Raw genomic sequence first — 14,547 nt, forward strand, 5'->3', positions numbered from 1 at the left:
GAACATAAATGATCTAAGTACTCAACTTCGTAAGATACAAGAAATCAAAATTTAAAAATTGATATACACTGAAAAGAAATAAAATTTTAAAAGATATGACCTGAAACCAAAATATTTAAAATGTGTTTCAGTTTCTTATTTAATTTATACAAGTTGTTTTTTTTTCAGCAAGTTTCTCTGCTCCAAAGTTTAAGTTTGCAACACAACACAAATGGTGTCATAAATGGCAACATAAACAAATCTCTCCGTTCTTAATTATAATATTATATAAAAGAGCAACCAAAGACAACATAGATAGTAATAGTTTGAGGTTCTATTACTTTTATTTTGTATATCATGAATCTGAGATCAATTTTAGCAAAATATTATCTTACAAAATAAAATTTGTGATGTTACTATATACTCTTAAACAAAATAAATGCCTAATAAATAATTTAGTGTACATAGTATGTATACTATTTCAAACACAAACAAAATGACAAAATAGTACATTAGCACATATATGACACTAGAAAATGTCAAAATTCTGTCATTAATATTTGTCTTAAAAATAACAATACTAGTTAAGTTTTGATTTAGTCTTTCTATTAAACTAATCCATTTTTGTGTGTGTGTGTATGCACAGGGGTGTGATAATTTAATGAAGAAATTTTCTAATGTTACAGCTTAAACAATGTCTCTAAATTTAGACTTCTTAAAGCTAATTTCCAACTCTTCCTGCCTGCAATGAAGAGCAAGAAGTGATTAAACTGTTCAATTGCACAATCAACTGACAAACAACAATCTACATGACACCTTCAAGAAAAGGATTAATCTCCACATGGCACAAAGGTACTAAAATTAGCCTACTTGTGAGTAATTGTTTAACATCTTGTAAATACAAATGCAGTACTAATTTTGCTTGACCTTTCTGAGTATGAGCTATGAATAAGGACATTCCAACCTTTTATTAGATAAAAACAGTCTTCATGTTGGATCATGAGTGACACTTGAAAATTATAATGTTAGAAATAGTGTAAAAATTATACGTGCCTATTTTTAAGACAGAAACAAACATATATAAGAGAGAAAAATGCAAGGATGTTAGTGAGCATCTGGTAAATATGCTTTCAGATACATTGGCATAAAAGTTACAGAGAAGTTTGAATAGATTTAAACATAGAACACATTTAGGTTTTGTTTCAGAATTGGAGAAAATCACTTTTTGGAAGTCCTATGAGCAGATGACCACTCATTATAATTTCTAATAATGTAAAAACGGTATTACTATTTATTACATTCATTATTTTGAATTTATATATATTCATAAATAAACTTGTACTTGATTTATAAAGTCTAAACTTTAGTGATACAAAGAGTTATGGATTTGAATGTACTAATAATATCAAACATTTACTTTCACTTATAGGAAGGCATTTTATGTGTAATATGGAGTAAAGGTTTTTTATACTCTTTCTATATTAAAATCATATTATTCAATAAACACATAAAAGTATATTATTTGCTCAATTGCTGAGATAATAATGATTATAAAAATTGTTTAATTCCTATCAAAACAACATAATAAAGTTTCAGAGTTGATTAAAATGTATTTAGAAAGTATTTTAGCTAGAGAATTTTTTGAAAAATACTATAGTCTTTGTACCAAATATTTATAAAAAGTTGATTGATAAAATAATAATAGCATTTAGATATTAATCTTGTATAATTATTTGATATTTCAATATTTATAATGTTATTAAAGCTTTAATATTTTAAATTAAAGTAATGTTTTAAAATTTAATGATTTTCATACCATCAATTTTGAAAGAAATCCTACTTATAAATACCCACATTCTGTGAGGGTAAAATAAAATAGAAGTTACTTTTGTTATCTCAAATTTTAACTGGTTGAAAAAACAAGGAAATCACAAACGAGACCATATCAGATTATTCAAAATTGGTCCAGATATAATGAAGCAAATAGGGTACCATAAAAAAGGTGAGATATTAAAAAAAATTCCTCATTCACTAAACTTCATTTAAAAAGGTATTCAGTAATGTACGTAAGAGTAATGAAGTAATCTGGCAGCCATCGGTGCAGAGAAATCATAGTTCCAGCCCTGCAATTTGTAACTTTAAAGTTAATTGCAAAGTTTTTAATAATAAAGTTACAATTTTAGATAAAATTTTATATATTTATTTGTATTCCAATAATTTTCTTACATGATGATGGTATTCACCAGAACTTCAGAAGTGGTAAAATCTTAATTTTAAAATGAATATCATTTAAACAAAATTGTATTTTGTCTGACTTCTAAACTATGTGTGTATATAGATGTGTATATGTCTATATATATATGACAGATAAAGATATAGAGATAGAAGGTAAATAAAAGGATATGAGTGTTATAAGAATCCTACTGTATATACCATTTTAAATAAACATTTTAAGAAAAATTTTAGATTGTTAGAAAAGTTGAGCATAACATACCCAAAAGACAGTTTTTCCTATTAACATCTTGCATTTGTAGTCTACATTTGTTACAATTAATAAAGAGATATTATATGCTATATTAACTACAGTTTTTTTGTTTACTTAGACTTCCCTAATTTTTACTGAATGTCCTTTATCTATTCCCGATACCATCAAGGATACAACATACATGAAGTTGTCACATCTCTTTAAGCTCATCTTAGCAGCCACTATTCCTCAGAACTTTCTTTGGCTTTGATGACCTTTTCAGTTTTTGAGAAGTATTGGTCAGGTATATTTTAGACTGCTATTCTATCAGAATTTGTCTTGTTTTCCTCATGACTAGACTGAGGTGATGGATTTGGCAGGTGGAGATCAAATTGCTGAAATTATTCCAGTTTTGGTCTTTGGGAGCTCATGCAGATGGTTCCTATGCCACTTTGACATAGTTCCATCAATGTATTTTTTTCTTTCCTTTAGCACTTCTTTACTTTCGGGTACTGTAAGACACCCTAAACTCATCTTGTATATTTTCTGCCTCAGTCCTAGAATCTGCCATTTTGCCAAGGAACGCTTGTTCATCTTATTGGATAATTATGTTAGAAACCAAGATGTGGGTACTAAACGTGCTTTTGCTACTGGGATGTTGCTTCTTTTAGTTTCTCTTAGCCAATGAAGCAAAGGAATATACAATATAAGTGTTTGCTAACCTGAGTGTGTATACACACCTATAAATACTTCTGTATTTAACCATCTGCCTCTATTTTAGTTAAACATGAATTCTTAATAATATCTCCAACTCTAACCCATTATAGCATGGATCAATATAGCTCCTCCTGTTGCTGATCTGTAAATTTCCACTCCAGCAGTCAGAAATCAGGTTCCCATTTGCCATTCATTTCTTAATTGTTCAATTCCAGTACACATGTACAGTATCATCAAAATTGTTAAACTGTCCTCGTAAAAGAAACTTTATTAGAGTGCTTATGTGCAGCGTCTTTTTCTTTAGTTATGTAGACTCTATTTTCAGTTACTTCCATCAGCCCCTTTCCCTCACCACCTTTGTTAGAATATTTCATTTGTAATACAGTGAAATCCTCATGTTTGTCATAATCTGCATTCTTTCCTAGGATACCCTGACTTCCTGCATAACTTTTTAAAATTGGCAAATATTATGGTTTATTCTTTTTGTAGTAAAGTTCTACAGGATTTGATAAATGCATAACGTCATGCATCCACCATTAAAGTATCATAAAGAATAGTTTCACTATCCTAGAATTCCCTTGTATTTCATTTATTTGTTCCTCCTCTCTTCTCCAACCACCAAACTTTTTACTATCTCTATATAGTTTTGCCTTTTTCAGAATTTCATATAATTGTAATTATACAATATGTAGTCCTTTGACTGGCTTTTTTCACTTAGTAATATGCATTTAAAGCTCCTCCATTACTTTGTGTGGCTGAATAGCTAATTTATTTTTTACATATCAGCAGATATAGCAAATACGCAAATATGTTAAAGGTGACTAATAATAATATAGCCCATGATACTCTATTAAACAATTTATTTCTCTTCTTTATAAACTCAGAGTTTGCGGATTATTTCTCTATTATTTCTCCCCAAGTCAGAATTACTTTTTAGAGCTCTATATTGTCCTGGAATTAAGGGAAGGTCACCTGCTTTTATTTCTGTCTTAGTCAAGATTACCCGGGATGCTTGGAGTAACAACCTCAAAATCTCAATGGTTTCATTTCTTGCTTCTGCTACTTGTCCTTCAAGGGCCAATGCATAATTCTACCTTTTATTGTTATTATCTTTTCTGTGGTGCTCATGATAACAGCAAAATTATCTGAAAAAGGAAAGACATGTGATATGTTACTGGTAGCTGTAAACGAAGGGAAAAAGTGCTTTGGAGAGCCTACTATTGGAAATCAAATGCTCATTCTAGACATGGAATATCCCATTTCCCATTTCTGCTCACAATCATCAACCAGAAGTAGCCCCAAGGTCCCATCTGGGCACAAGTAGTAAGACATTTTAATCTTACTTTAGGCCTACAGGGAGAACTGAAATACTTGGAGCAATATTGATCTTGACAGGTACCTCTCTCTTTCTCCCTGACCTCAGCTATGTTGTAACTCATCTGGTTTAGGTTCTTGACACCCACTGTTTTTATTGACCATCTGAGAATGCCTACAAATACTCTTATCTAGACATAGCTGTCATACATCATGACTCTACTTGTCCTAAAGACAAGCTGCTTGAGCCTTTGGCAAAGGTACCATGTTTAACATACTTTTTGAAGATTTAGTTGTTACTGGGTTATATTATGGAAAGGACAGTGATGCCATTTATGCCCCCAAGACACTTCAAATCTATTTATGAATTTTTTAGCCTCCCTGTCTTTTTTTTAGTTCAACCCAAAGTGTAGGGAAGAGATCTATGAGATCTAGTCACAGACTCTCTGATTCTCTGCCAACCATCTAGTCTTTACTGTTAATCCATTTGGGAAGGGAAATTTTTCTCATTTGACCACCACACGCCAATATCTATTCTCAAGTTCATCTTAAAATCCTTCAAGACAAGGTAGAAATCCAAAAGATTTTGTTTTCGCAACATATATTCAACATTTTAGAATTCTTAATGAACAAAAAACCTTCTCTCAAGAGTCAAAATTTAAAAGGTAAAATATGTTTGCTTTAAAATGATGCTCCTATAATAATGAGCATACGAAGCACTCAGATTTTGGCACTTAAATGCCATTCTCAGCTGGGAGCAGTAGCTCATACCTGCAATTCCAACACTTTGGGAGGCTGAGGCAAGAGGATCCCATGAAGTCAGGAGTTCGAGACCTGTTTGTGTAACATATAAAGACCCTATCGCTACCAAAAGTAAAAATAAATAATTAGCTGGGCATGGTGGTGTGCATCTGTACTCTGAGCTATTCAGGAGTCTGAGACAGGTGGATCATTTGAACCCAGGAGTTTGAGGCTGCAGTGAGCTATGCTTGTGCCGCTGCACTCCAGAGCCTGAGCAACAAAGCTCAATCCTGTCTTTTTTTTTTTTTAATTATTCTCCAACCAATAAAAACAAGCACTCTTAGAATGAATATCTCATGTTAAGGCTAAGGCAGGGAAAATGCCAAGTGAGCCTTGAGCTCAAATAGAACCACAAGGTAACAAAGTACTCAAAAATTAAAGTAGAAGGGGCATGCCAAAAGGACACTGGATTCAATCTGAGAGAGCTCCAAAAGGTCAAGCTGGAGAAAATTGAACAATGAGATAGATAATGTAGTATTGCACAATAACTCAATCTATAAAATATATATGTGAGCTCAAACCTATATAAATTATTGCATAGACAAACAAATAAGGAAAAAAGAAAAAAAAAAAAACCTCCCTTGCAGAAGCCCAAATAATATACATAGATACTGCCTTGCAGAAGCCCAAATAATATACATAGATACTGCCCCCTCCAGAAGTGCTTAATTACCAGCCAGTCACTATCCTCTGAGGATGGCCTAGACTTAGTGACCTGTTTCCAAAGAAGAGAGTATGCAAAGAGAAAAACAGTAACTTTAGCTTTCAGATACCTGGCAAACACTACCTTAAACAGGTGGTAAATTATTAATGGTCTCATGTGCATATCATATTTAATCTGATATATGGGAAGAGCACATCACCTCTGTTGTATTCATTTCAAAAACCTATAACCCCAATCTAATCATGAAAAAACTGTCAGAAAAACCCATTTTGAAGGACATTTTACAGGTGACCTGTAAAATGGGTTATTATGTTATTAATCCTCAAGATTATCAAGGTATGAAAAAATAAGAAAAGAAAATATTGAGAAGCTGTCACACATCAGAGGAGACTGAGTACATGTAACAAATTTCTGAAACAGAGAGAGAATGTTAACCAGAAAAAAAAGAAATTTAAATGATGTTTAGAGTTTAGTTAATAATAAAGAGTCAATGGCAGTTTCCTCATTTTGATAAATGCACCATGTTAATGTAAGATATTAACAATAGAGAACTAATAATTATATGGGAATATTTTCTATTTACAATTTACTGAAATTTTAAATTATTAAAGTTAAAATTATTTAATGTTATTCAAAATAACTTTACATTCATTAAAATTTGTTGGATCACATACTTATTGCATTTGCCGTCACTTCAAATTCACCAATTGATTAAATTATTTGTTTTATGTTAAATCCACACTTCTCTTGAGACAATGAGTACATCTTACTTGATAGGGAAATGGCAGTGGAGAAATAAGAAAAAGAAGTGAGGTAACATGGCTTTAAACTTCATTATTAAAGTATGACATTTATTTTAAGCATGACTGTGTGATTAATATTAAACTTTCTTATTACTGGCTAACAACCTAAGAGATTTGATATCAGGAAGGAGACATTCAGTATAGCTTACTTGACTGTTGAAAATATATGAAAATTATCATTCCTCTTGCAAAGAATTGTATTCTAATCTAGACTAGCCACAAGGTTTGGTTAGAATGAATCATTCCTTAAGTGTCTACTGATTTGTGAATGCTGTGGTGAAATTGAGTCTAAAGGCAAAGATGAAAATTACATGCTGAAATTGTGCAATCCCACATAGGAGCCACAACCAGGTGCCAATTATTATCTGTCACTTTCATCTCAGTAAGTGCATGTTCTAATATTTATGATTCATTGATTTACTTAAAAACCATTGTTCCATTGAAATAGTATAAAATTCAGGTTGCTTTTTTAAGATAATACATGTTAACCACGTATTACTCACTCACTCTCTCTCTCTCTCTGTGTGTGTGTGTGTGTGTGTGTGTGTGTTTGGATTGAAATAGGCAATCATATCTGATTATAAAATGGTTGATATGGGAAATGAGATATCTTAAATGATTTGACCGAATATATATTATATCACATAATAGTGATGATATAACTTTAATTTTTATGGCATAGCACAATAAATGATTTCATAAGAAACAGATACCTTCTCTGCCTTACTTTTATTTGTTTCTCTCTGGGTTTGTTTGACATGTTTATGGAGATTCACTCCATGCTGACATGTATTTTTCTGTTTTCAGTGAAATTTTGAGATACCGGGGCATGATATTCATCTCGGTAAGTGCTTTGTCTAGAAATTATTCATAGGCTAACCGTAATTTAGACATGTTGAAAATTTACATCCTGACCTTAATGGCTTAAAGGCATAATTCCGCTTTTATATCTGTTTGAAAAAGCACTGCAGGCCAAAGTGAATGTAAAAATATTCAGAGACTTATTTTTTCAAGCCATAAAGCATTCACTTATCTCAAAAAGTAATAGAATTTGGAAATGTCATACCAAATAAGTTTTTATTCATATAATCTTTCTAAACTGGACCCTCCTTCAGAGTTTGCCATTATTGTTCAAAATATTTAATTTGTAATGTCAAAGAAAATATATTGTAAGTAATATGATTATTTAATGTCAGCATTGAGTTGGTATCAACATTTCTTTTTTCTGTAATTTAATTATAAGCATCATTAATTTAAATATACACACATATGTAGTGTACTATATGCCAATCACTGTACTAAGTGATGTAAAGATAAACAGAAATTAAAATTGTGCTTTACCCTCAAGAAATTCAGAAGTAGGACATGTGAAGATGTTAATAAATAAATAAAAGATTTTACAATATTTGTGAATGACAATATGAAAGATAAATTTATTTTGCTAGAAAGATATAATCCTTGCTACATATTTTGTCATCTAACAAGAGTTTCTGCCATCCAGAAGTTATCTTTATGTGTCTAAGTTTTAAAATGGGCAATAAAGTGGGTAATTTTTTCTACTACCGATGGGTTCATTAAGAATAACCCTGGGACCACTGATAACCATCACCTGCCTAATAATGTCTCCAACAGCCAAGCAACTTGCTAATATCTGTTGAAAAATGCTTTTCACCTAAGTGGACTTTTTTATTCTTTCATCAAATAGGGTAATCTATGCCTTTTGAACCACTCTTTACAAAATCTTCATCCTGCCTTTGCTACTAACAACTTCACCAAACCACTGGAAAAGGAACTATATGAATGAAAAAATCACATCATTCTTCCTCAGCATTTGTATTAGTTTGTTCTTATGCTGCTAATAAAGACATACCTGAGACTGGGTAGTTTATAAAGAAAAAGAGGTTTAATGGACTCAACATTTCCCCATGGCTGGGGAGACCTCACAATCATGGGAGAAGGCAAAGGAGGAGCAAAGGCATGTCTTACATGGCAGCAGGCAAGAGAGCGGGTGCAAGGGAACTCCCATTTATAACACCATCAGATCTCATGAGATTTATTCACTAACATGAGAACAGGATGGGGGAACCACCCCCATGATTCAATTAACTCCACCGTATCAGCATTAAACTGGACATGAGAATAGTATTGAAGGGTAATAGATTTGTAAAATAGTTCAAAATACTTTAAGCAATAAATACTCACCATAAAAAACTTATTTGTGTTTTTTTATCCTAATTTGACTTTTCTATACCCATTCTTATTTTTTAAAATGGCTCTCTATTTTTAATACAAAAAATATTTTTCTATTAAAATGCATGTAGAAGCATTAGCAGATTTTATAACTACTTACAAGAAAAATGACAGGTAATGCAAAATAATAGTATGTGATTAAACAAATAGAAATTAGATCTGAGGACCATTACCTGAAACTAGCATCACATTTTAAAGATAAAGCTACATGCAAAATTGTTTCTTTTATAAAAATAAATGCTATTGTACCTTTCTTGTTTATCTAATCTCAGTTGATTCTTTGCCCCAGTACTCCATCTTTTAACTATTAGGGGTCCTTACATGGGAAAAAAACTCCCAGAAATTTGTTTTACATTTCTCCCTACTTATAAGGCATAATATTAATATGATATGAACATATTACACTTGGCTGATTACCTTCAAACTAAGACATTTGGTTAAATGTGCAGAAGTAGAAACTGCTATGGATCAATATAAAAATTCTCACATTATATTTGGCCTGTTTTTTCCATGTTTATAAAATATATTTCTAAAATAAATGTTTATTAGTTTATAGAGGGACATATTCTGTATTTAAAAAACCTTTTATTTTCTCTGCTAAATACATCCAATTGATTACTGCTATACTAATGGGATTTATTTTTCAACCTTGACATGAAAATTCACATGTTCCTTATGCCCAGGGCCTGAAGTCATATAGGGAGAAAACACTCATGAATTTTAATAAGTTATCTTTCTATTTTTTAAAATTGTTATGCACATTTATATTAATATAATCTCATATGGGATAACAGCAATATAAGAGGAGGGTAATTTTTACATGGTGATGCCTTTGATCAATTCAGTAACATAAACTGAGTATAAGTTATAGGCTAAAACTTCATTTGAATGTATTTTATACACTGTTATATATTTTATGTATATATATTCTGTAGTAACATTCATATATTTTTCTTATTTTTTCATATTTTCATTTTTTACCTTTAGAAATATTGAAATTGTTGGCAAAATCTGTTGGAACATATTTCCTGGCAAAAGAGAAAGTATGAACATAAGATGAAGTGAATGTTATCTTGGGGACAAAAAAGCAAGTTCAATCTCCAACTCTAAGAATTTATTGAGTTAGCGGCAGCTACTTATCGCGTTTTCTGTTTACTACTTTGCTTCTAAATTTTACATATATGTTTACGTCTGTATTCAAACCAACTTATAGGAATAATACACATTTTACAACTGGATTATTCATCATATTTAAGAATTATTTTTTGTCTACTGAAACCAATTATTATTTATGTTTACAGGCAGTTACATTCTTTTTTAAAATCTGTTTTCCTTTATATTGTCAAAATCATGAATTTTTCTCATGTGTTTCACATATAACTCATAAGTGAACAAACAAAAGAGAGGAGTGTTTAACTTATTTTATGACAAACTTTTCTTTTCTTTTCTTATACCAGATAGTCATCTGCTATGATAGAGGACTGCAGAAATTGAAGAATGGATTTTGTAAAACATTGTCAAACTTAGGTGCTAAGCCAAATGTTATAATAAACCACACCAATATCAAGAGTGAAAAATGTCAACAAATAACTGGCAAGGGTGTTAATATCTTCAGTTTTAATATTTATCTGCAATATTGTTCATATCTTCATTTTCTACTCAGGATGTGATGTAGTTCAATTTGAAATTGTGAGAATGTGAACTAAGTAGAGCACGTTAATAAAAGTTTAGCTAGTTCTACTTTGGGAGGCTGAGGCAGGCGGATCACGAGGTCAGGAGATTGAGACCATCCTGGCTAACATGGTGAAACCCCGCCTCTACTAAAAAATACAAAAAAATTAGCTGGGCTTGGTGGCAGGCACCTGTAGTCCCAGCTACTCAGGAGGCTGAGGCAGGAGAATGGCGTGAACCCAGGAGGCAGAGCTTGCAGTGGGCCGAGATCGCGCCACTGCACTCCAGCCTGGGAGACAGGGAGAGACTGCTATTTTTCCCATAGCAGTAAGGGTCAATTTACAGTCACTGTATTGGCCAAACTAAGTCTCGTAATAAATACTGACAAATCATTATCTATAGAATAGTTAAGTACGTTGTCACTCCGTTAATATTTCCTGAGACATACCAAAATTATTTCCTTCATTAGTGTTTTCTTTGTTGAACTTAAAAGAATATTTTGAACTTTATCTTCATTTTCTATCAGTTCACTTGAACCTTGGCTTTGTTCTCAAATATGTAGGAACAGGGTTAAATCCTCAAAATTTGGCTAATAAGAATTATTTTTACTATTTATTCAATTTTATTCAGTTAATATTTCAATATAAACAGTGAAAACAACCAACTTAATTTTTTATAATACAGATCTCAGAGATATCGCCTGTGATTCATTTAGTTTAAGCCTTCCCATTTGAAACTGCTGCAGAACTCATATTTTCTGTTTCTTAAAGTTGAGATTGATATAAATCATAGAAAATTTAAAAACACGTCTCTTAATATTAACAGTTAACTGGTATAGTGACCATAACTAATCACATTCATCTTTGGTGAATCACATTGAAATTAATGAGAAAATAACTTTAGGAACCAAAATTAGTGACTGAAAAGCATTTTATTAGCCAATTGTTTGAAGGCATGTAGAGATAATAAAGAAAATCTGAGAAGATGAAGATTGCAGCATAGTTTTCTAAATCCTAACATTAAAAAAACAGGAGAGCAATTATATATGTAAAACTCAAAACCCATGAACACTGTTTACAATAAAGTCTAGAGACAAGGTATCCCTATGAACCTCAAAAAGTGCAAAAGGCAAATGACCACAAGACGTTCATGTAAATATTATATGTGCAAAGAAAAAGTAGTGAGACTCAATACAGTATTTGATAGTCATGATAATAGGAGAATCCTTAAATAGCCAACAGCTATTTATTGGAAAACATGGGGTCCAGTTTGAAAATAACAGTTGAAAAAGGGAAGTAGTTTTGCCAAATCCAATAGCAGATGAGTACAAGGAGTTCATAGTGCTTCCCCATGGCTGGAGCTGTAACCTCACAGTAAACACTTAAAACTGATCAGCTAAACTGTTTTCTAGGACAGGACAGCAAACTGAAGAGAAATCGTTTGAAATGGAATCAAAGTAAGCCAATTAGAGGCAACAACAGAACAAAAGAAAGAGAAGCTACAGATAAAAGTGGAAAAAAAAGATAGATTAGAGATACAAGTGGAGAAAGGAAACTGTATCAGAAAATTTCAGAGTGCAAAATCACCATATTTTCTAGCAGTATACCAAAAGTGACCACACACAGAGCTCTGTGTCATTAGAAAATTTATCCTGTAGCATGCCTACTTCAGTTTCGAAAAATTAAATTTACATAATAAATTGAGTTTTAATTTAACAAAAAAGCTATTGTAAGGAATAAACAAGGATAACAAGAAGAAAAACATACTTTTAGAAGATAAAAGCATGCTAAAATGTCAGGCTTTCAGGACATCTTAAAACTGTAGATTATTTCTATTTGAAAATGGTCTATTAATAAATAACATTAAGAAATAATAATGAGACTAGTATTTTCCTGATATTAAAAGAAGATCAAAGACATCAGGTAAAAAGAAAGCTACAGACAGATGTCTTTTATGAATGAATAAACGCACAAAAATACCCTTGTCAAATACTAGTAGCACTGAATCAAGCAACATATACAGATGTGTGGACACCATATACAAATGGATCTATTTCAGAAATGTAATATTGGTTTAATATGTAAAAAATTAACATAGTACACCATATCAGTAGAACAAAGGTCAAAAATCACTTGATCATCTCAATAGATGCAAAGAGTAAAAGTATTTGACAAATTCTGATTCATTTTCATGATTAGAACCACATGCACACACACACATAAATACTAGAAGGGAACTTCCTCAATCTGAAAAAGAGGATTTACAAAAAATCAACAGCTCACCTTGTACTTAGTGATTAATGAATGACTCAATGATTTTCCAAAAAGAAGAAGGCATGAATATCTATTCTTGCAGACTTCTATTCAACATTGTACTGGAGGTGCCAGCCAGGACATTTATGTAAAAATATGAGAAAAAAAGTAATCTAGATTGAAAAGGAATAAAGAAAATCATCTCAATTCATAAATGTCATGATGTTGCATATGGAATAACTTAAGAAATCAACTAAAAATCAAAGAGAACTAATAAATTAGTTCAGCAGAATTTCAGGATACAGGATAAAATAATCAACTATATTTTTACACACCAGGAATGAACAATTCAAAATGATATTAAGAAAATAATTCCCAGCCAGGCATGTAATCCCCACACTTTAGGAGCCAAAGGCAGGAAAACGGTATGAAACCAGGAGTTTGGGACCAGCCTGGGCAATAGCAGGAGTGTCTCTATAACAAACAGAGAAATAAACAGACAAACAAACTAAAAACTTAGTTGGTCATGTTAGTCCTAGCTGCTTAGGAGGCTAAAGTGGAGAACCACTTGAGCCCAGGAGTTCAACGTTACAGTGAGTTATGATCATGCCACTGTACTTCAGTCTGGGCCACAGAGCAAGACTGCAGGAAAAAATCCAATTTAATAGCATCTGAAAGAATAAAATACTTAGCAATAAATTTAACAAAAGTGCAAAAGTGGAATCTTATACACTTAGAACTGCCAAACATTGTTAAAATAAGTTAAAGAAAATGTAAATAAATGGAAAGACACTCTATGTACATGGCAAAGAGACTAAATATTGTTAAAATGACAATATTTCCTATTATTGTCATTTTAACAATTAATGCATTAGTGCAATCTCTAACAAAATCCCAGCTGGCTTCTGGAAATTGACAAGCTGGTACTAAAATTTATATGGAAGTTCTGGGGAACCAGAATAGCCAAAACAATCTTGGGAATGAAAAGGAACAAAACTGGGTAACTTCTACTTATTGATGTCAAAGTTTACTACAAAACTTAACACAATGTGGTACGCACGTAAAGAGACACATACAACTCAGTGGAGTAGAACTGAGCATGAAAATAAAAGCACAAAACAGAAAGAAAGATCATCTTTGCAAATCATATCTTTGATGAGGAATTTGTATCCAGAATATATAAAGAGCTTTTACAACTCATTATTAAAAATAACTCAATTTTTAAAAAATTAACAAAGAATCTGAATAGATTTTTTTTCCATAGAAGATATAGAAATGATTAACAAGCACAGGATAAGACCTTCAATATCATTAGAGATTATAACATTGCAAATCAAAACCACAATATGCTACTTTACACCTACTAGAATGACTATAATGAAAAAGACAGATAATAGCATATTTTGCCAAAGATGTGGAAAAATTAGAACTCACATATTGCCAGTGAGAATGTAAAATGTTAAAGCCACTTTGGGAAACAGCCTGGCAGTTCCTTAAAATGTTAAACATAAATTTAACATGTGATCCACCAAACATATGTCCACACAAAAACTTGTACATGAATGTTTTTAGAAACGTTTAATAACCAAAAAGTGTAAACCACCTTATTGCTCATCAACTGATGAATAAATA

At 31.6% G+C, this 14,547-nt stretch overlaps 1 long non-coding RNA gene across 1 annotated transcript; it reads left to right on the plus strand.

Moving 5' to 3' along the window:
- The first annotated feature begins 2,627 nt into the window (after positions 1-2,627).
- On the plus strand, positions 2,628-10,219 carry LOC129143242 (uncharacterized). The gene is made up of 3 exons (XR_008546471.2): positions 2,628-2,747; positions 7,550-7,586; positions 9,980-10,219. It is a non-coding gene; the product is annotated as an uncharacterized LOC129143242 (long non-coding RNA).
- The last annotated feature ends 4,328 nt before the right edge of the window (positions 10,220-14,547 follow it).

The sequence above is a fragment of the Pan troglodytes genome, chromosome 1, assembly GCF_028858775.2.
Source record: "Pan troglodytes isolate AG18354 chromosome 1, NHGRI_mPanTro3-v2.0_pri, whole genome shotgun sequence".
Lineage (NCBI taxonomy): Eukaryota > Metazoa > Chordata > Mammalia > Primates > Hominidae > Pan > Pan troglodytes.